This window comes from Malaclemys terrapin, chromosome 20 (assembly GCF_027887155.1).
Source record: "Malaclemys terrapin pileata isolate rMalTer1 chromosome 20, rMalTer1.hap1, whole genome shotgun sequence".
Classification (NCBI taxonomy): domain Eukaryota; kingdom Metazoa; phylum Chordata; order Testudines; family Emydidae; genus Malaclemys; species Malaclemys terrapin.
In genome coordinates, this window is record NC_071524.1 from 5,549,644 (window position 1) to 5,573,454 (window position 23,811).

Genomic DNA, 23,811 nt, shown 5'->3' on the forward strand with positions numbered 1-23,811 from the left:
TGGGGAGGCTAGAGGCAGTTTCCAGGCTCTGCAGTGTCCAACCCAGCCTGGGTTCACAGTGCAGCGACTCTGCCAGTAAAGCTACTGAGGGCAGGGGACAGAGAGGACACGGCAGACAGACCCTCAGTACAGGGAGCCCCTCCCTGACACTCAGCTGCATATGTTCCCTGCCTGCCTCCTGTGCCCCTCCCAGCTGTATGTCTCCAGCAGCTGCCTTTCCCCAACATTCCCTCCCTCCCTCCTCCTGCCAAATGACCAGCCTCTGCCCCCAAATACCCCCACCCTGCCCTCCTGGGACGTGGGAGCAGACGGGGCAAGAAGTAAAGAGGTTGGGGACCTGAAGTTGAATTTCCACACTGTGCAAAGACTTTACAGTTGATCCTTAACAATGTATGTTCAGATTTCCTGCACTGACACATTGGAGCAGATGTGGGCAAAAATCCAGTTTTATTTGGGTGAAAAATATTCAAAGAAACTGAGTGTGAGCTGAATGGAAATGTACGGTCCTAGCCGGGTCTCTGAAAACAGAGAGAAAACACATGGCATCACTGATAGCCCGTGTGCTTATTACTCCCCACAGGGAACAAGCCCAGCGTGACACCAGCAACACTTCTGAAGATTATATTGAATGTAAGAACTTTTGTAGAGTATTGGGGTTACTGGGGTCGCCTGCACATGAGGGAGAAAGGCGGGGGCTGGGAGTAAATGTGTTAATTGGTGGGAGATGGACAGATCCCAGATCAGACTGTCTGGCCAAGAATTACAACAATAAACTCCCTGTGATTGAAGTGAATGAGGAGAAAAAGTTCTCGGGGCCCCAAGGCTCGTGCATCTGAGTCCCTGAGGTTCCTTTGCCTGTAATCCCCAGTCCTGCGTTGCCATGGATTAGGGGCCTGAGCCAAAGTGTTTCCACGTCCCGTCCTTCATGGAAAGGGCACATCCTGGGGAAAGCTCCCATTGGAAAGTGTTACACTCCCTCCACTGGGAGCTTGGTCTGATCAGTACAGACCAATCCTTCCTGCCCTGTGCAAACGTGGACAGGAATAAGTCCTGACAACACTGCAATAAGTCCCAACAGACGGTGCTTTGGCAGGGAAATGGTGCCCACCTGTTGGCTGTATTGTGAGGCCCAAAGCTGAAGGCTGAGGTACGGACGTGGGGGATACTCTTATCTCAGGGTGTGTGAAGTTGGAAGTATAAATAGAGAAAACTCTTGTTTAAAGAACCCCTAAATGTACAAGGTGTTTGGAAGCCATGAAGAGTGTCACATCCCAGAGGGAGATTTAGCCCCCTGGGAAGCACAGTCACGCACAACCTGCCAGGCTCTGTTCCACTTAATTATAAATTAACCCAGTGGATCACTAAATCCTCGACCTGGTTGCAAAATAGGCTTTTTTCCTGTGGAACATTTAGATAAAAATGAATTTGTTTTATTTTTCTCAAAATTTTCTGTGGGAAATTTCAACATTTCAGTTAAATATCAAAAATTGAAATATTTCAACTGAAAAAGAAATGATTTTGATTCAAAATGGTGCAAGAGTGCCTCTTGGGAGCTGCAGTTCAGGGGCCTCCTGCTCCTGGTCTCTTCTTGGAGCTGGGCTCTGGCCCTCCCAGGATGCACCATTTTCTCCCCTCTTGGTGATAGTAGGCAATATATCATAGGAATCCCTGGCTGTGGTGCATCATAGGAGATGAAATCCAGCCACACTGCCCTGCCTGTAGAGGAGAATATCAGCACAAGCACAGACAACTCGGGCCTCCCCAGGCTGGGGGGCACAATCTAAAAGGGAGGACAAATGACTCCCCCACACACGTCTCCTCTTCTCAGCGACTTCCCCACCCTGTGCCCAGCCCGATCCTGCCGCGCTCTCCTTTCCCCATGTTACCCACGGGGCTTTGTCTTTCTCCCACTGCACCTCCTCCCTGGCACATTTGGCAGCCGGGCCCAGATGGGGAGCGGGAGGGAGCCACGTTTTGCATGGATCAAGCTGGCCACTCCGTGTCGCTGACTCTTTGCAATGCAGCAGCTGCCTGACAGAGCCTGGCTGGGGAGGCAGTGGGCCACCCTTGGCCCGGGCTCAGCTGCCGGGGACGGGGCCGAGAGATCCAGAAACATGCTGTGAGGGAGAGGAGCTGGGTTCAGGCATGGGGGTGAGAGGGCGGAGGGGTGCTGCCACCACCTCCCCAGCAAGGCTCTTGCAGGCAGCCATCACGCCGCACAGAGCAGTGATCTGGAGCGGCCAGCATGAGAAGTGTTTGGTCCTGCCCCTTCCACTCCCTGCCCAGGCCCAGCTGCCAGGGACAGGGGTGAGCGTGCCGGGGGGCAGGCACAGCGAGAGAAGGACATGGACAGGCCAATCTTGGGGGCACTTGACCCTGTATGCTGCCTCCACCCCCACGCGGCACCGTGGTGGTATTTTTAATCACAATATTTCAGGGGTTTCTGGGGTTGGTCAAAATATTTCAGTTTTGAAGCATTTGTTTTTTTGAGAATATATTGAAATTTTCTGACAAAAGCTGATTCTGTTTGTGACAAAATAGCTCTGTTGAAAACCCAGACAAACAGTTTCCACTGAACATCTTCATCAGCCATATTAAATCCTTCTTCTACGGTACCCCCTAGTGACCCTGCTCAGGATCAGGTTTCATTGTGCTCAGTGCTGCCCACAGGGGAGTCCTGCCCTGGCTGGGGGAGAGGTGGGAACCGTGTGGTTATAATTTGTGCCCAATAAGGTGCCTTCCCTTAAGAGCATTTACCACCATGTGACAATGTGTAACTGTCATTCTCTCCCCAGGTGCCTCGGTGGATTGGCTGGGAAGCTCCAAGGTGAATCACTGCTTTTATTAACAACAAAGTGAAGTGATAGAAAAGAGCAATTTGTTTGCCTGTTCCAGCTCGGCAGTGACCCGTGGGCTTGGAACATGGATTTACTCAGGATTCCCAGGATTCAGGTTGTGTCTGTTACCCTGGTCTCACTGCTGCTGCCCCAGATCTCCATCCAGGAGTAGGTAGCTGGCTCCAGTGGTGAGCTGGAGCCGCTTCCCTCTGGTTCGCGGGAACTGGTTGTTAAATTTAGAAGCCCTTTTAGAACTGGTAGTCCTGGTTCTAAAAGGGCTTTTAAATTTAACAAAAGCTCCAGCACCTCCCTACCCTGCCCCCAGCCCCAGCTCACCTGGCTCTGGCTCCGCCTCTGCCTCCTCCCCTGAAGGCTCCCCTTCCCGGCTTCCGCGAATCAGCTGTTCGCGTGGGAAGCCTGGGAGGGCTGAGAAGGAAGCAGCAGCTTCCTGCAGGTAAGTTGGGGCAGGGGGGCGCGAGGAGGGACTCCTGCCGGCCAGGTGGTACAGCTCCAGGCCAGCCCCCAGCCCCGACTCTGAGCCAGCCAGCGGCCCCCAACTTCGGGCCGGCCAGCGGCCCCCAACTTCGGGCCAGTCCGGCTCCAGCCCGGCCCCCGGCCCCCGGCCCCTGGCCGGCCAGCAGCCCTGACTTCGGGCCAGCCCCCGACTTGGGGCTGGCACCTGGCCCACAGTTCCGGCCTGGCCCCCAGCCAGCCAGCGGCTCCGACTTTGGGCCGGCCCCTGGCCCACGACTCAGGGCCGGCCCGCAGCTTCGGCCCGGCCCCCAGCTCCGGCCCTGCTCCCAGCCCCCTACTCCAGGCCGGCCAGCGGCTCTGGCCTGGCCCCCGACTTCGGCCCGGCTCCCGGCTCCTGGCTCCCGGCCCCCAGCTCCCGGCCCCGACTCCTGGCAGCGCGGCCCCCATCTCCAGGCAGCACAGTAAGGGGGGCAGGGAGCAGGGAGGTGGTGTTGGATAGAGGACGGGGGGTGGATTAGGGTCGGGACTCAGGGTGGTCAGAGGGCAGGGAACAGGGGAATTGAATGGGGGCAAGGGTCCTGGGGGGGCAGTCAGGAAGGAGCAGGGGTGTTGGATGGGGCAGTGGGGGGCAGTCAGGGACAGGGGTTCCGGGGGCAGTCGGGACAGAGAGAAGGGGTGGTTGGATGGGGCAGGGGTCCCAGGGGGGACATCAGGAATGAGAGGAGGGGTTGGATGGGGTGGCAAGGGGCAGTTAGGGGACAGGGAAGGAGATGGATGGGGCAGGGGTCCCGGGGGGTGGGGTGGCAAGGAACGTGGGGATTTGGATAGGGCAAGAGTCCCGGGGGGTGAGGGGGGGCATGACCCCCTCGTGGGGTGAGGAGGAGGGAACCGGTTGTTAATATTTTGGCAGCTCATCACTGGCTGGCTCCCATAAGTGCTGTTAGCCTGGTCAGTCAGGCCCTGCCCCCCACAAACACACAGACAGGCATCCAGGCAAGAAGAAAACATCCTTCCCAAACTCCACACCACAGCAACAGGGGAGAATCTATGGTCTCAAAATCTATCCAGCTACAGAGGGGCTTTCCCCACCAGCCTCTGCAGTCAGACAAACAACCAAGACAGAGATGTTCAAGGTTTCAAAGTTCCAATTAAAACTCCTGGGAACTGGACATTCAAATTCCCCAGGCGGGTTTGAAAACCTCCTCCGGAATGTTACCCAAGTGGGATCGGTTCTAGCGAGACCGATCCTATTAATGAAGTCCCAGCACCAGTTGCTGGTAACACTCCCCATCACAGGCCTCCCAAAGGGGAAGGAAGACAGGGAAGGGGTGAAATCCTGGGAGTTTCCCATTGACTCCAGGGGGGCAAGATTTCCCCCTATGGGTTTGCATGCGATGTAGGTGTCAGGGAGGCGTGCACAGGCTCACACTGCTAGCAGTGGCTGTGCAGTGGTGCACACACCCTGGGTACCATGTTAGTGGCAGGGAAAGCTGCTAACACAGAGCTTCCTTCCTCCATTTGCTTCCTTACGATAATTATTTATCAATATTCCAGCTGGTATTTGTGTAACCCTTCTGCCAGGTGGAGTCAGCAGCAACCAGGGCCGGGTTCAATATCTACAGGTTCCTTTTCAACAATAAAACACAGAACCAGATCAAGCCCCACCCAGGAACCTGGGAAAATTACACACCACCCCTGGGTGCCTCTAGGAGGCAAAACCTCCCTGTCCCAAGCACAGAGTCTGAGTGTAGAAAAGAAACTTTTAATGAAAAGGGGGAAAGTAACCCGGCATTAACTTGGGAAAATGCTGCAAGCAGGATTCATAAACATAAAACCATGAGCAAAACACCCGTCCCAGGATACATTGGGCTGTGTCTTTTGCCTCAGGTTCTTGAGTCCAACAATGAAAAGTTCCTTTAACATGCCCCTCCCTTCACCACACCCCACTCACAGTGGTTGTCATTGGTCAGTGAAGAAACAGAGTTCAGACATGCATCTGTGTGAATTCACCTCCCACCATACGGGGTGGTGGGAAAGCACCTTGCTCGATCATCTGGGCACTTGCTCTGGTGCCGCTCCACTTGCCAGAGTGTCGGACACTCGCTGCTCCACCAGCTGCCTGACTCCACTGCCCGCCCGCTCACCGCTCCACCAGACATCACCAATGCACATCATCACCTTCTACTGCTACCTGCTTCTCTACTGTGATCTCTGCAGGTCTGTCTCTTGACCCTCTACCCAGCTCTCAGTGATTGTCAGCTCTTAGTAAAGGAACCTCACTGCTGAAGCAGGCTGGGCAGAAAAACTGTCCCACAACAGATGATTTCAGCTCTAGGGAATCACTGAACAAAACAAACAGACTCTTAATAGAGCCTTGATTAGCTCCATCTTTGAACACTGGGGAGGGTTATGTCAAACCGTGCCTAGGACCCTTAAGCAGAGTCCCCCACCAACCTACCAACATCCCCTCTTGCTTCTTACTGGCATTTGGCATCCAACCCCCTGCTTATTGAGTTCAGTTCTGATGAGGGTGATCCAATCAGTCACGGCAGGCTCTGCTTCCCTTTACTCATACAATAAGGATAAGAACATTTCATCACCCTGCATTCAGTACTAAAGTGATTTGTAACCCAACACCAGTCAAAGTTGGTCACCTTGACAACACAGTCCTGTTGCTCATATCTGGATAGAGTGGGTGTGTTCATGTAAACACAGTGTGATCCCAAAGCCTTTCCCCCTCCCCAGCTCATCACTAGCTGTCAGGGAGAGCTCATTCAGACCTGCTTACATTGGCAATAAACAATTCCAATTCCTCCTTCTCTTATGGTGCATGGTGAGAATTTGGGAGTCACTGAAGTTGTCCTTTTATTAAGCAACAGAGAGTCCTGTGGCACCTTTAAGACTAACAGATGTATTGGAACATAAGCTTTCATGGGTGAATGCCCACTTCGTTGGATGCATGTTGCTTTTTACAGATCCAGACTAACACGGCTACCCCTCTGATACTGTCCTTTTATTGTTATTTTTAAAATGTAAAATTTTATTGAGCATCTAAAGCAGTGTCAAAAAGAGAAGAGCTATGCGCTGCTATCAGGGAGGGATCGCTGATTTCCTTGGAGTTAAGGTGGAAGTTAGCATCCTGTTATCAACCTGATTTACATACACACCCTCTCAGCTACAAAACCAGCCCTGCGGATATCAAAGTTTCATTGTCACATCTCATCACTGGGGAAATTTTCTCCTGAAAGCTTCAGGCAAACAACTTAAAGGATCTCAGAGAGATGGAGTCTCATGCCCACATCTTGAATACTGTGTGCAGTTCTGGTCGCCCCATCTCAAAAAAGATATATTAGAAATGGAAAGAATACAGAGGGGTCAATGAAAATGATTAAGGGTATGGAACAGCTTCTGTATGAGGAGATATTAAAAAGCCTGGGATTGTTCATCTTCTAAAAGAGATAACCAAGGGTATAGAGGTCTATAAAATCATGAATGGTGTGGAGAAAATGAATAAGGCAGTGTTAATGTAACATAAGAACCAGGGCTACCCAATGAAATTATTAGGTAGCAGGTTTAAAACAAACAAAAGAAAGTACTTCTTCACACAGTGCACATTCAACCTGTGGAACTCGTTGCCAGGGTATGTTGTGAAGGCCAAAACTATAATTGGATTAAAAGAAGAATGAGATATGTTCAACAATGGCTATTAGCCAAGATGTTTAACTTGGGGATGCAACCCTCTGTTCTAGGTGTCCCTATGCCTCTGACTGCCAGATGCTGAGAGTGAATAACACAGGATGGATCACTTAATGATTGCCCTGTTCTGTTAATACCCTTTGAAGCATCTGGCTTTGGCCACTGTTGGGAGACAGGATACTGGGCTAGATGGACTACTGGTCTGACCCTGTATGGCCATTTATGTTCTTATGTTATGTTCTTATGTTCCAGAAATTTTCCTAGTATTACACTGGCTGATCTTATACTAACAAACACCGATTTATCTCTTAAAGCTTTTAGTAAATGACTCTAGGACAGGATGCTATTTACAGAGATATTTATGACTCATTTCATGTGAATTCAGAAGTTGGTTGAACCCTATCAAAATTATACCTATTGGTCCCCCTTTTGACCTATGCAGTTGGCCAATATTTGGAGTCTTGTAGGTTGTTCTGTAGAGAGGAGAAAGTGATGACAGAGTCAAGTATGTGGGTTGATTCAACCCCACTTATTTACAAAGACTCAGAGTCCTGTTTCCTTGGACACAACAGGAACCAAATAACAGGAGGCACTTTCTGTGCTCCCGGCTCCAAGCCTCTTTCCAGCCAGTACTCTGCCCAAAATATCTCTCTCCGTCTCAGCTTTTTCTCACGGTCCTGCTCCAAGTACTCCCAGGTTGTGTCTGATTTTTTTGTTGCTTTCTTTGTTTGCTTCTAAGGTGTTTCTGCTGCTTCTGTCACACAACCAGCCCCTGCATTTCTTATCAGACCCTGCGGAACCCCCTTGGACAGCATGGCCCTGCCATGCCCAGGCTTCCCTGCAGTCTAGTTCTTGGGTGCTGGTTTCCCATTGCTTTGGCTGAAACTAAACAAAAGGGCATTTAATAGTTCCCTTATTTAACCTGAATGGATGGCAGCTATCACAGCCACCAGCTGCAACAAGGTGCTATGATTGCCAATAGAGCAAAGACACGCTTGGTGGGAGCCACCCAATCAACATAACAGTATAATTCTGAAGAATCAGAGCAAGTTGCGCAGTGGGGACAGAAGGACAGTGAAGAAATTTGGCAGCATGTGACCTCCAGAAGAAGAAAGAGGAGCGTCAATGTACCAGCAATGCAGATACAGGTGAGCAACTGTTTTCACGTTCTCTCCACAGGTACTAATGCGGAGAGTGGACCAGATAATACATCTGAGGGAAGGGAGCAGAAGGAGTCTCCACCGATTGGAAGGCATGAGATGAACTGTCCTAGGGATGGGGGTTCCATGACCACTGCTCCCAAGAGAAGGAGGCAGGTGGTGGTGGTCAGGGACTCCCTCCTCAGGGGGACTGAGTCATCTATCTGCCGCCCCAACCGGGAAAATCGAGAGGTCTGCTGCTTGCCAGGAGCTAGGATTCACAATGTAATGGAGAGACTGCCTAGACTCATCAAGCCCTCGGATTGCTACCCCTTCCTGCTTCTCCATGTGGGCACCAATGATACTGCCAAGAATGACCTTGAGCAGGTCACTGCAGACTACGTGGCTCTGGGAAGAAGGATAAAGGCATTTGAGGTGCAAGTGGTGCTCTCGTCCATCCTCCCTGTGGAAGGAAAAGGGCCGGGTAGAGACCGTCGAATCATAGAAGTCAACGAATGGCTACGCAGGTGGCGTCAGAGAGAAGGCTTTGGATTCTTTGACCATGGGATGGTGTTCCGAGAAGGAGGAGTGCTAGGTAGAGATGGGCTCTACCTAACGAAGAGAGGGAAGAGCATCTTCGCAAGCAGGCTGGCTAACCTAGTGAGGAGGGCTTTAAATTAGGTTCACCGGTGGAAGGAGACCAAAGCCCTGAGGTAAGTGGGGAAATGGGATACCAGGAGGAATCACGAGCAGGAGAGCAGAAGAGGGGAGGACTCCTGTCTCATACTGAGAAGTGGGGTGATCAGCGAGTTATCTTAAGTGGCTATACACAAATGCAAGAAGCCTGGGAAACAAGCAGGGAGAACTGGAAGTCCTGGCACAGTCAGGGAATTATGATGTGATTGGAATAACAGAGACTTGGTGGGATAACTCACATGACTGGAGTACTGTCATGGATGGATATAAACTGTTCAGGAAGGACAGGCAGGGCAGAAAAGGTGGGGGAGTTGCGTTGTATGTAAGAGAGGAGTATGACTGCTCAGAGCTCCGGTATGAAACTGCAGAAAAACCTGAGAGTCTCTGGATTAAGTTTAGAAGTGTGAACAACAAGGGTGATGTCATGGTGGGAGTCTGCTATAGACCACCAGATCAGGGGGATGAGGTGGACGAGGCTTTCTTCTGACAACTAACAGAAGTTACTAGATCACAGGCCCTGGTTCTCATGGGAGACTTACATAACCCTGATATCTGCTGGGAGAGCAATACAGCGGTGCACAGACAATCCAGGAAGCTTTTGGAAAGTGTAGGGGACAATTTCCTGGTGCAAGTGCTGGAGGAACCAACTGGGTCAGAGCTCTTCTTGACCTGCTGCTCACAAACAGGGAAGAATTAGTAGAGGAAGCAAAAGTGGATGGGAACCTGGGAGGCAGTGACCATGAGATGGTCGAGTTCAGGATCCTGACACAAGGAAGACAGGAAAGCAGCAGAATACAGACCCTGGACTTCAGAAAAGCAGACTTTGACTCCCTCAGGGAACAGATGGGCAGGATCCCCTGGGAGAATAACATGAGGGGGAAAGGAATCCAGGAGAGCTGGCTGTATTTTAAAGAATCCTTATTGAGGTTGCAGGAACAAACCATCCCGATGTGTAGAAATAATAGTAAATATGGCACGCGGCCAGCTTGGTTAAACAGTGAAATGCTTGCTGATTTTAAGCACAAAAAAAGAAGCTTACAAGAAGTGGAAGATTGGACAAATGACCAGGGAGGAGTATAAAGATATTGCTCAGGCATGCAGGAGTGAAATCAGGAAGGCCAAATCACACTTGGAGTTGCAGCTAGCAAGGGATGTTAAGAGTAACAAGAAGGGTTTCTTCAGGTATGTTAGCAACAAGAAGAAAGTCAAGGAAAATGTGGACTGAATGAGGGAGGCAACCTAGTGACAGAGGATGTGGAAAAAGCTAATGTACTCAATACTTTTTTTGCCTCTGTCTTCACGAACAAGGTCAGCTCCCAGACTCCTGCACAGGGTAGCACAGCATGGGGAGGAGGTGACCAACCCTCTGTGGAGAAAGAAGTGGTTCGGGACTATTTAGAAAAGCTGGACGAGCACAAGTCCATGGGGTTGGATGCGCTGCATCCGAGGGTGCTAAAGGAATTGGCAGATGTGATTGCAGAGCCATTGGACATTATCTTTGAAAACTCATGGCGATCGGGGGAGGTCCCAGATGACTGGGAAAAGGCGAATGTAGTGCCCATCTTTTAAAAAGGGAAGAAGGAGGATCCGGGGAACTACAGGCCAGTCATCCTCACCTCAGTCCCTGGAAAAATCATGGAGCAGGTCCTCAAGGAATCAATTCTGAAGCACTTAGAGGAGAGGAAAGTGATCAGGAGCATTCAGCATGGATTCACCAAGGGCAAGGTCATGCCTGACTAACATAATTGCCTTCTATGAGGAGATAACTGGGTCTGTGGATGAGGAGAAAGCAGTGGATGTGTTATTCCTTGACTTTAGCAAAGCTTTTGATACGGTCTCCCACAGTATTCTTGCCACAAGTTAAAGAAGTATGGGCTGGATGAATGGACAATACGGTGGACAGAAAGCTGGCTAGATTGTCGGGCTCAACGGGTAGTGATCAATGTCTAGTTCACAGCGAGTATCAAGGGGAGTGCCCCAAGGGTCGGTCCTGGGGGTGGGTTTGTTCAATATCTTCATTAATGATCTGTAGGATGGCGTGGACTGCACTCTGAGCAAGTTTGCAGATGACACTAAACTGGGAGGAGTGGTAGATACGCTGGAGTGTAGGCATAGTGTCCAGAGTGACCTAGACAAATTGGAGGATTGGACAAAAAGAAATCTGATGAGGTTCAACAAGAACAAGTGCAGAGTCCTGCACTTAGGACGGAGGAATCCCATGCACTGCTACAGACTAGGGACCAAATGGCTAGGCAGCAGTTCTGCAGAAAAGGACCTAGGGGTCACAGTGGACGAGAAGCTGGATATGAGTCGACAGTGTGTTCTTGTTGCCAAGAAGGTTAACGGCATTTTGGGCTGTATAAGTAGGGGCATTGCCAGCAGATCGAGGGATGTGATCATTCCCCTCTATTCGACATTGGTGAGGTCTCATCTGGAGTACTGTGTCCAGTTTTGGGCCCCACACTACAAGAAGGATGTGGAAAAATTAGAAATAGTCCAGCGGAGGGCAACAAAAATGATTAGGGGTCTGGAGCACATGACTTATGAGGAGAGGCTGAGAGAACTGGGATTGTTTAGTCCGCAGAAGAGAAGAATGAGGGGGATTTGATAGCTGCTTTCAACTACCTGAAAGGACATTCCAAGCAGGATGGGTCTAGACTGTTCTCAGTGGTACCTGATGACAGAAAAAGGAGTAATGATCTCAAGTTGCAGTGGGGGAGGTTTAGGTTGGATATTAGGAAAAACTTTTTCACTAGGAGGGCAGTGAAGCACTGGAATGGGTTACCTAGGGAGGTGGTATAATCTCCTTCCTTAGAGGTTTTTAAGGTCAGGCTTGACAAAGCCCTGGCTGGGATGATTTAGTTGGGGATTGGTCCTGCTTTGAGCAGGGGGTTGGACTAGTTGACCTCCTGAGTTCCCTTCCAATCCTGATATTCTCTTCTATGACTCTATGATAATAAAAAGTGCATAGAAGCATTATTAACATTATACATATTGGCCCGCCTTTTGACCCAAGGAGTTAGCCAGTATTTGAGGTGTTATGCAGTGTTTGATTGAGAGGAGAAAGTGATGACAGACTCAGGTATGTTCATTGATGCAACCCCATTTATTTATATAGAATCCACAAAGTCCCATGTGTCCCTGAGCACAACAGTAACCAGACAACAGGAGGCACTTTATTTGCTCCTGACTACAAGTGTCTTTCCAGCCAGCACTCTGCCCAAAAGCCCCTGCATTTGTTACCAGACCATGAGGAACCCCGTTGGACTATATGGCCCTGCCACTCGTAGCCTTGCCTGCGGTCTTGTCCTTGTAGGTGGTTTCCCATTGCTTCAGGTGGAACTAAACAAAAGGGCATTTAATGGTTCCTGTATTTAGCCTGAATGGAAGGTGCTTATCACAGCCACCAAATTCAACAATGTGCCACAATTGCCCATAGATTAATGACACACTTTTAGGAAGCCAGCCAGGCTCCAGTCTCTCCAACAACTTTCCTCCAATTGCTTTATTTTGATACCATTTATTAACAGGCTTGTGAATTCTTGACCCAGGTATTTTGTTATATCCAGTGAGATGGATACAGAGTTTGACAGATCCTTTAAGCTGTCTAGGATCAGTGGACTGGCCCTATTAGTATCCAGTCCTGCCTTTCACATGGCACACTACTTGTGTCTTTCATCATGCACCACAGGGGCAGCAAGAGCCACGGCAGGAATCCCCTCCTGGTCACCCTTCAGTCCTTCTTCCTGTTCACCTGTGGAGACAGTGGTAGTATTGGCAGGTGTTGGTTTAAACAGTTTTAATGATTTTGGTGCCTCCAAAACATTCCCATTTTCCCTCCAAGCTTTGCACATGTGTTAATAGTCAAAAGGACCCGCATGGCTACCTTGGCTTCAGAATTCCTTTGACCTCTGGATAAATACAACATATTACCAGATTTCCAACTTTAAATGCAGGTTTGTTTAGACTGCTGTTATTATCCAGCTGGGTTTGATTTTTTTTTAACTTGGTTGTATAGGGTTTTTTTAAATTTATTGTCCAGTACCTTAATGTAGTTTTGTAACCTGCCTGCAAACGGCCCTGACCCTTCTGGAGGCAGGACTGCATCACTAGGCATTCTCATTGCTCTTCCTGTTATTAGTTCAAAGGGTGTTAGCTGAGTCAGCCTGTTTGGGTTGCCTCTGATTTGGTAAAGCACAGCAGGCAGCATGCGTACCCATCCGTCTACTGTATCCAGAACTACTTTTGGTAAGGCTGCTTTCATTGATCTACTTATTCTTTTTACCATCCCTGAGCTTTCAGGGTGGTATGGTACATGGAACCTTTGCTTTATTCCTAATGGCTTACATGCCTCTTTCATTTCACGCCCCATAAAGTGAGTTCCTTGGTCCGAGTCTATTGACAGCGGCAGGCCCCATCTGGGTATTATTTCCTTTGCTAAGATAAAAACCACTGTTGTGGCAGTACAGTTTTTAGTGGGGAATGCCTCTACCCATTGGGTGAAAGTGTCAATAATTACCAAAATGTACTTATATCCCCTGCTTTGTGACAAGGACCCAGTAAAATCACTTTGCAGATTCTGCCATGCTCCCTCTGGCCGTGGTTAATGGTTCAGGGGTACGTTCTTCCTCCTACTCACATTTACTTGTGCACGTTACACATTTTTAAAGAAATTGTAAGGCATCTTTTTTCATAGCTGGCCACCACCAGTGCTTTAGGGCAGCTTTTATTTGCCTCCATCCCAGGTGAGCTGAGGAGTGGATGGCATGGAGCAGCAGAGCCCGTATGCATTCAGGGGCTACCAGCTTCTCCTCCCCCCTCCCCTCCCCGCCCATACCAAAGTGATTTTTATATACACAGCCTTGACCTTCTAATTTTTTTTTCTTTTTCAGGCTCATGGTTGCATATAGCCTTTTGCATATCACCTCCTCCCCAGCCACTGCAGTTCCACAAGCCCTGACAGGGTTTGCCTGTTTAGCCTCTTTAGACCGTTTATCTGCCCAATAGTTTCTCTTCTGTTCCTTGCTTGAGATTGTATGATAACTACTGCCAGTTCTGATGGTAGTTTGACAGCTTCTGTTAGTCTTTTAACTGCATCCATATTATTAATGGATTTGCGGGTTGTTGTTATAAAACCCCTGCGTGACCACACGTCCATGTAGTCATGCACTGCTCCGAATGTGTCCCTGCTGTCTGTGTGCACTGTGTGTCTTTCACCCTCCCCCACTCTTAGAGCTTCAGTGAGGGCTGTCAGCTCTGCTTTTTTAGCTGATTTTGAACCATCCAGCAGACCTGACACTATTACTGTTCCATTACTAACTACTACCTGCTCATTCTGTATATGGCACTTTATTTTCATACTTCCTTGACCTATTTACATACAAAATTATGCCTGGATTTTTAATGGCTTTTTTTAACTCTTCCCAACACTTTCTCTCCCCATCTATGAGACATTTGTGTACTTTTTTATTAATGTTCAGGTATCTAGCCACGTTTATTTTTTTGTCCCTCACTATCGAGAAATTAGGGTTTTGCAAGCATAGTGTTTACTCCCACTGACTCTTGCAGGCATCTGTTATGGATTTTAGCCGCCCAGTATTAAGGAGGTCAATGAGCGTGTGTGGGGTGTGCAATAGCCCGTGAAGGTATATGGCTTACAGGCTTTTACAGCCCAGGTTGCACAGTCCAAAGCGGCCATGCTCTCCGGTAGCCCTTGTGATACAGGGGGTCTTAAGGTAGACATGTATGCCACCAGGCGCTGTCTGAGATGTGTCAGCACTGCAGCATATTGGGTCTTACTGCGATTACAGTAAAGGTGGAACGGCTTTCTCATATTGGGTAAGCCCAAGCTGGGGCCAGAGGCTTAAATACTGCTTAAAATATCCCTTCCTTTTATGAATATTTTTGCTGATTGCAGGCAGAATAGAGGAATTACCCCCATACTTTCCTGTGCTTTTTATAGGCAGGCCAGGTTTTAATGACTTTTACCTTTTAAGGGTTTAGGGGGGATTATTTTACTGTTATTAAATTTATGAGGTGGTGTACCTCAGTTTTCCTTTTTATACAGTAGACCAGGTATGTCCTTTATTTGCAGCTCCTTTGTGCTGCTGCCATTTATAGGCAGTTCTCTCCTTTTTTACTAGTTAGGTAATTTGCATTAATGAAGATGGTTTCTGGCTTGCTTTTGGATTCAAAGCCATTAGCAGCTCAGAGACGGAAGTGAGGTTTTTTACCCAAGAAAGCTTATGCTCTTCATCTGGTACCAGGGTTTTTTTTTTGTTTTATTTTTAAACTCCTGCCCTCAGGGCTTTCAACCTGTTTTTCAATTTTTTATCTGTTGCCTGCCTGCTTGTCTGGGCCTGATCCTGCTTTCCTCGCTGAACTGTCCCTTTTCATGGACACAGGCTTTTATCTCTTAGTGCCTTATTCTCAGCTTTTAAAGTCATATTTTTTTCTTTCTTTTATGTCCAATATAACTATTACTGCTTTGTTTGTTTTATCACCTTTCTGGTAATTCCACCTTTAACCAATTCTTGCTCTGGTCTGGCTGCAGCATAGTTTGCTTTTTTAACTGCTGCCTGCCGAGTTTTTACGTGTTTATATTCTAAATATTCCCTAGGGCTGACTTTCGCCTCCCCCTTTGATGCCATGGCTTTTAATCACCCTGGCTGCTGATCTTATTGGGAATGTATGTCTCCCCCCTTAAATACCATGATCTCAGTTCCCAGTGCTGTCAGCCTTCATAGGGATGTAGATCTCCCCCCTCTTGAATACCATGGTCTTAAGTTACACACAATTGCCGGCCCTGTTTTGGAGACTACCATACAAGGGTATATACGTCACGTGCCTGGTGGGGGGGGCTCCGTCAGGACTTGCAATGTTACGTGCAATGAGGAAGTGGGACCACCAGTTCGCACTGCCTACCGCTCACTTACCCAGCCAGTTCTGGGCTTAACTCACGGCCAATCGCTTGCTGGTGGTTTGTCCAAGTCCTCCGCAACACACTCCTTAGTTTAAACAGTACATAACCCTCTTGTACTTGCCTCCCCTCCCCAGTTGGTACCCTTATTTAACCCCTATGCTTGGACTACATGTGTCTAGGTTCCTTCTCACTTAAATTTTAAAAAGTGTGAACAAGATGTGTCTGAAAGGGATGAGAGACTTCCATCCCTACCCTAATGAGGTGGTAAATTAAACATACTCATCACCTTCGGGTGTCAGTCTCAGCTCCCACTGAGTTCACAAGCTTGTATCCCAGAAGAGCCCCTATCTGAAGGATCAGAAATAGACACCGGGTAGAGTTAAGCACAGGAGTTTATTACGCACAGCGCTGGCGGAGTGTCACTTTGTTTATTAGGCTCAGAGATGCTGCAGTCAATGGATTACAATAGATTATATAGGGTGCTCATTGGGCAAAGAGAAGTGACGGGGATGGGATTTCCCAAGTCCGTGGATAGGTTCTAGCAGCAAGACAAGATAAGCACAATAAGCCAATGGTCTAAAAGATTACATAATGGCTCTGCCCATGGTTCAAATTAACATATTGCTAACACACAGGTAATTACCTTAAACTATTTCTATTAAAGTATATCGGTTAAATCCTAATTTTGGGGTCCAGGGGAATGAGGTAGCTGCTCTTCTGGTTGACGAACAGGTACATTCCTGGAGATTTAAAGCAAAAAGGCAGTAATTAGTATTTAACAATGACAATTGTTTATAGGTTTACCCTTGAATTTCTGTGGGCTAGGATTGGCATACATCTGTGAGAAGAGGGTGTCATAACTCATAACTGGGTGGGGCAGAAAAGGGCCAGACCAAGACTGCGGGGTGGGGTTATGTAGGAAGTGGGGCTGTTGGTTTTTACCAGCCTAGATGCCCATTAGAACTGCTCTTGATGTATGTTCAGCAGTGCTGTCAGATAGACATTTTCTGGCTTCATTTCTCTGGCTTTAGTCTGGCTTAGTAGAAAAGTAACATTACTGTGATTTTTATCTTAAAGCAACCACCACCCCAGACAGAAGAGACGTCGACATACATGAACATGGATCTGCAGCGGGACAGATGTCATTAATGCTCCAATTGCTGTAATGCAGAACTTGTCAATGCGCAGCCACATCACAGAACCTCCCAAAATCAGAGGCAACTGTAGCCCAGGCTGTACATCAAGGACATGGGGGATTTTCTCTGGAGCCACAGCTGGACCTTGCACAGTGACCCGAAGTGCGGTAGGACACTGGAATATTCTCAGGGCACATGGAGCATGTTTGCCTTTTGGAAAAAAATGTTTCTTCTGAATAAAATTGGGAAAAATACCCAAACTCTCTATTAGTATCCCCTGACTCTTTGGGTATGTCCACACTACCCGCCGGATTGCGATAAATCGATCCCCAAACGCACTCCCAGTCGACTCCGGAACTCCACCAGGGTGAGAGGCGGAAACGGAGTTGACGGGGGAGCTGCGGCCGTTGATCCCACGCCGTGAGGACAGGAGGTAAGTCGATCTAAGATACATCGACTTCAGCTATGCTATTCTTGTAGCTGAAGTTGCGTATCTTAAATCTATCCCCCACCCCCCACTGTAGACCAGGCCTTTATCTTGACAACTCAGTCCCCAGGTCGCTTCAGCTCTGTTTAACGATTCCACTACCAACCCAAAGTGTACAAATATCATGAAAGAGGCCCCCCCAAATTCCAATATTGCCTTAAGAATTCATGCCTTTTTTTAAAAAAATATGATTTTTGGATCCTTTGATTTGCCTTCTGGTGTTTGAGCCTTTAGGGGTCAGGTTTTCCAGCTTTTTGTCTCAACCAGGAGGGCTAGAAACTTAATTTTTTAAATAAAAGCCAAAATTTCCACTTGAGCATTACTTTGCATTTATCAACATTGAATTTCATCTGCCATTTTGTTGCCCAGTGACCCAGTATAGTGAGGTCCCTTTGTAACTCTTTGCAGTACAAGTGACGCCTGTCTTTCACCCTTTGTGGGGACAATGAAGGGTTGCACAAAGTCACTTGAGGCAGAGCTAGGAATAGAGCAGAGGTCTCTATTACGGCAAGCCCCAGTCTCATCCACATTGTCTCACTGCCTGGCAGAGGGAATGTACCAGATTCACGTGCTTGGCTATGCTGCCTGTAACTCTAACCACTTCATAGAATATTAGGGTTAGAAGGGACCTCAGGAGATCATCTAGTCTAACCCCCTGCTGAAAGTAGGACCAACCCCCAGACAGATTTTTATCCTAGCTCCCTAAATGGCCCCTCAAGGATTGAACTCACAACCCCGGGTTTAGTCAGGCCAATGCTCAAAGCACTGAGTTATCCCTCCCCACTATCTGCACCCATAGCCAACCAATCTCCCACTGCTGCAGATAGTGGGTGTTGTGTCTCCATATAGGGGATGGTGCACACAGAGGATAATAATGTACTTCTTCTGCTTGTCATGCCTGTCACTCAACTATGTGTCTCTGGATTCTCTCTCTGCCATTGCATGGACAATTGTACTTGCCTTGCCATTCATCCCCCATACCAGTGACTCTGAGGTGCTGGGCAGGGCTGAGCTGGGATCCGTTCACACGGTTATCGCTGTCCTGCAGGAGTAATTCCCAGAGCTGTCTCTGGACACCTCATGGACATAGTCATAGGTAACCTTCTCTTCCAAGCACTTCTGGGATGAAATCTCCTCCCCGTCCTTACAGAAGATGACATGGGTGGCTGGGGTCCAGGAGAACACGGAGCACTGGAACAGCACGGAGTCTCCCTCCCGGATGGATGTCTGGTTCAGGTAAAAGATTAGGGGCAGGGAGAACTCCTGGCAAGGGGAAATGGGTGAAAGTCATTAATGGGGCTCTCAGTGGTGCCTATTTCAGGGGGAGCCAAGGGAGCAATTTGCCAAAGGAATTTGGTTGCCGTGGGAGCAGCTTGCAGCTGTTAGGTGGTTCACGTGCCATGGACAAGTTACAGAACAGCCCCCTGGGGAGCATGGGATGTTCCACATGGGGACTGTGGTAGTCTGGAGAGTTTGGCCTATCTTCTCCCAGGGTGCCTACAAGGTCACTGTGCAATCACCCACAATCCCCACGGCTGCTAACGTGACTGAGTGCAGGAGGGGTGTAGTGGGGACCATGCTGAGTGCGGTGTGAATGCCATGTGGGATGCATGGCTCTGTTGGAGTGATGGTCGGGATAGCCCATGTGAATAGAGCGCAGCGCGGGTAGCTCCGTAGCACTGACACACCTCCGTGGGGGCAGGGCAGGAGGATCTCTGCCTGCTCAAGGGCTGCGGGGTCTGTGCAATGGCTCTGGAGCAGGCGCTTATTTCAGCACAGCTGGGTAATGCGGGGATAATGTCAGATCTGAGACTCGAAGTTCTTCAGGGTCAGAGTCCAGAGCCACACATAGGGGTGTGCAGCACCTGGCGCGATGGGGCCCTGATCCCTGCGGGAAGCCATCTGGGGGTCACAGTAGTAATGATAATAATGACTAATAATCTTCTGCAGCTGGAAGCCTTTTTTGTCAATACAAACCCCTCTTGTATGATAGTTAACTAGAGAGTGAGTTTGTCCGGGGACAGATGGACTCACCCGGAGCTGTGCAGATCTACTGGGCAGTGGAAATAACTGATCAGGATGGAAAAAGAACAGGAGTATTTGTGGCACCTTAGAGACTAACAAATTTATTAGAGCATAAGCTTTCGTGGGCTACAGCCCACTTCTTCGGATGCATATAGAGTGAAACATATATTGGGGAGATATATATACACACATACAGAGAGCATGAACAGGTGGGAGTTGTCTTACCAACTCTGAGCGGCCAAATAAGTAAGAGAAAAAACTTTTGAAGTGATAATCAAGATAGCCCAGTACAGACAGTTTGATAAGAAGTGTGAGAATACTTATAAGGGGAGATAGATTCAATGTTTGTAATGGTTCAGCCATTCCCAGTCCTTATTCAATCCTGAGTTGATTGTGTCTAGTTTGCATATCAATTCCAGCTCAGCAGTCTCTCGTTGGAGTCTGTTTTTGAAGTTTTTCTGTTGTAAGATAGCCACCCACAGGTCTGTCATTGAATGGCCAGACATGTTAAAGTGTTCTCCCACTGGTTTTTGAGTATTATGATTCCTGATGTCAGATTTGTGTCCATTAATTCTTTTGCATAGAGACTGTCTGGTTTGGCCAATGTACATGGCAGAGGGTCATTGCTGGCACATGATGGCATATATCACATTGGTAGATGTGCAGGTGAACGAGCCCCTGATGGTATGGCTGATGTGATTAGGCCCTATGATGATGTCACTTGAATAGATATGTGGACAGAGTTGGCATCGGGCTTTGTTACAAGGATAGGTTCCTGGGTTAGTGGTTTTGTTCAGTGATGTGTGGTTGCTGGTGAGTATTTGCTTTAGGTTGGGGGGTTGTCTGTAAGTGAGGACAGGTCTGTCTCCCAAGATCTGTGAGAGTAAAGGATCATCTTTCAGGATAGGTTGTAGATCTCTGATGATGCGCTGGAGAGGTTTTAGTTGGGGGCTGAAGGTGAATAATAATTCTCTCCCTTGACTCAGCTGTAGAAGTCCCCAAATCATGATTTAAAGACTTCAAGTCGCAGAGAATCCTCCAGCCAGCGACTCCTGCCCCATGCTGCGGAGGAAGGCGGAAAACCTCCAGGGCCTCTGCCAATCTACCCTGGAGGAAAATTCCTTCCCGACCCCAAATATGGCGATCAGCTGAAACCCGAACATGCGGGCAAGATTCTCCAGCCAGACCCGCATTGACCATTGATACTAGTTACCAGCGATGGCAAGTTATTGACCTATTGACTAAAATCACGTTATCCCATCAAACCATCCCCTCCATAAACTTATCAAGCTTAATCTTAAAGCCAGAGAGGTCTTTCGCCCCCACTGTTTCCCTCGGAAGGCTGTTCCAGAACTTCACCCCTCTGACGGTTAGAAACCATCGTCTAATTTCAAGCCTAAACTTCCCGACGGCCAGTTTATATCCATTTGTTCTCGTGTCCACATTAGTACTGAGCTGAAATAATTCCTCTCTCTCCCTGGTATTTATCCCTCTGATATATTTAAAAAGAGCAATCATGTCCCCCCTCAGCCTTCTTTTGCTTAGGGTAAACAAACCAAGCTCCTCGAGTCTCCTTTCATACGACAGGTTTTCCATTCCTCGGATCATCCTAGTGGCCCTTCTCTGTACCCGTTCCAGTTTGAGTTCATCCTTTTTAAACAAGGGAGACCAGAACTGCACACAGTACTCCAAATGAGGTCTCACCAGTGCCTTGTATAACGGAAGCAGCACCTCCTTATCCCTACTAGAAATACCTCGCCTAATGCATCCCAAGACCGCATTAGCTTTTTTCACGGCCACATCACATTGCCGACTCATAGTCATCCTGCGATCAACCAGGACACTGAGGTCCTTCTCCTCCTCCGTTACTTCTAACCGGTATGTCCCCAGCTTATAACTAAAATTCTTGTTAGTCATCCCTAAATGCATCACCTTACACTTGTCACTATTAAATTTCATCCTATTACTATTACTCCAGTTTACAAGGTCATCCAAGTCTCCCTGCAGGATATCCCGATCCTTCTCCGAATTGGCAATACCTCCCAACTTTGTGTCATCTGCAAACTTTATCAGCCCACTCCTACATTCAGTTCCGAGGTCAGTAATAAATACATTAAATAAAATCGGACCCAAAACCGAACCTTGAGGAACTCCACTGGTAACCTCCCTCCAACCTGACAGTTCACCTTTCAGTACGACCCGCTGCAGTCTCCCCTTTAACCAGTTCTTTATCTACCTCTGGATTTTCATATCGATCCCCATCCTTTCCAATTTAACCAATAATTCCTCATGCGGTACCGTATCAAACGCTTTACTGAAATCGAGGTATATTAGATCCACCGCATTTCCTTTATCTAAAAAATCTGTTACTTTCTCAAAGAAGGAGAACAGGTTGGTTTGGCACTATCTGCCTTTCGTAAAACCATGTTGTAATTTGTCCCAATTGCCATTGACCTCAAGGTTCTTAACTACTTTCTCCTTCAAAATTTTTTCCAAGACCTTGCATATTACAGATGTTAAACTAACAGGCCTTTAGTTACCCGGGTCACTTTTTTTCCCCTTCTTGAAAATAGGAACCACATTAGATATTCTCCAGTCCAACAGTACCACCCCCGAGTTTATAGATTCATTAAAAATTATCGGTAACGGACTTGCAATTTCTCGCGCCAGTTCCTTTTAATATTCTCGGATGAAGATCATCTGGTCCGCCCGATTTAGTCCCGTTAAGCTGTTCGAGCTTGGCTTCTACCTCGGATACGGTAATGTCAACCCCCCCTCCTTTATTCCCCTCTCTCACACTGCCTCTATTCCTAAGCCCTTTATTAGCCTCATGAAAGACCGATGCAAAATATTCGTTTAGATATTGTGCCATGCCTAGATTATCCTTAATCTCCACTCCATCTACAGTCTTCAGCAGTCCCCCTTCTTCTTTCTTTGTTTTCTTCCTATTTATATGGCTATAAAACCTCTTACTATTGGTTTTAATTCCCCTCGCAAGGTCCAACTCTACACGGCTTTTGACCTTTCTCACTCCATCTCTACATGCTCTGACCTCAGTCAGGTAGGTTTCTTTGCTGATCCCTCCCCTCTTCCACTCTTTGTACGCTTTCTGTTTTTTCTTAATCACCCCTCTGAGATGCTCGCTCATCCAGCTCGGTCTAAATCTCCTGCCTACGAACCGTTTTCCCTTTCTCGGGATACAGGCCTCCGACAGCTCCTGCAACTTCAACTTGAAATAATCCCAGGTGCCTTCCGCCTTTAGATCCATAAATATGTTAGTCCAATCCACTCCCTTAACTAGCCGCCTTAATTTACTAAATTTAGCCCTTTTGAAATTGTAAATCCTAGTCTCCGATTTAATTCTGTTAATCCTTCCATTTAGTTTAAACCGAATTAGCTCATGATCACTCGAGCGAAGGTTGTCCCCTACAACCATTTCCTCAACGAGGTCCTCACTACTCACCAAAACCAAATCTAAAATGGCCTCCCCCCTCGTCGGTTCAGCAACTACTTGATGAAGGAATTCATCAGCTAGCACATCTAGGAAAATCTGAGCCCTATTATTGTTACTAGCATTTGTTCCCCAATCTATATCTGGGAAGTTAAAGTCTCCCATGATTACACAGTTCCTATTAGTATTTACTTCCCTAAAAACATTAAAGAGTTCTTTGTCCATATCCAGGGTAGATCCCGGCGGTCTATAGCACACCCCAAGCACTATCCCAGGGGAGGCTGTAGTAGTTTTTTTACCCAATGTGAGTATTGCCCAGACAGACTCCGTCTTATTCCTTCCATCACTTATTATTTCTTTACAGTTTACCTCATTATTGACATACAATGCTACTCCCCCACCTTTACCTTTGTTCCGGTCATTCCTAAACAGCACATACCCCTCCATACCTGTACTCCAGTCATGACTATCGTTCCACCAAGTTTCGGTTATTCCTACGATATCTGGTTTCATTTCTCGGACCAGGAGCTCCAATTCCTCCATTTTGTTACCTAGGCTTCTTGCATTGGTGTATAAACATCTTAATTTATGCCGTTTAGCCTCTCTCACATTAGTTATCCAATTTGGTACGGACACCGTACTGCCAGTATGACCTATTAGTCTAGTATCCATCCCCCCCCCACCTCCTTATGTCCAATCTCTTCCCCCTGGCTATATCCGTTCTTATCTCGTCACCCTCCCTCTCAATGTTAGAATCTGGCATGGAGATTAACTGGACATCTCCCAACCGTCTCCCCAAATTCCTAGTTTAAAGCTCTTTTGATGAGATGAGCCAGCCTCCCTCCCAGAAGTCTATTTCCTTCCCTACTTAGGTGAAGTCCATCCCGTGAGAACAGTTGTCTGTCCCTGAAAGCCTCCCAGTGGCCATACATCCCAAAGCCCTCCTTA

The 23,811-nt window shown here is 47.9% G+C and overlaps 1 long non-coding RNA gene across 1 annotated transcript; it reads left to right on the top strand.

Moving 5' to 3' along the window:
• The first annotated feature begins 575 nt into the window (after positions 1–575).
• Positions 576–17,018, top strand: LOC128826717 (uncharacterized). Its single transcript, XR_008442879.1, has 3 exons — positions 576–630; positions 2,796–2,827; positions 16,842–17,018. It is a non-coding gene; the product is annotated as an uncharacterized LOC128826717 (long non-coding RNA).
• Positions 17,019–23,811: the final 6,793 nt, after the last annotated feature.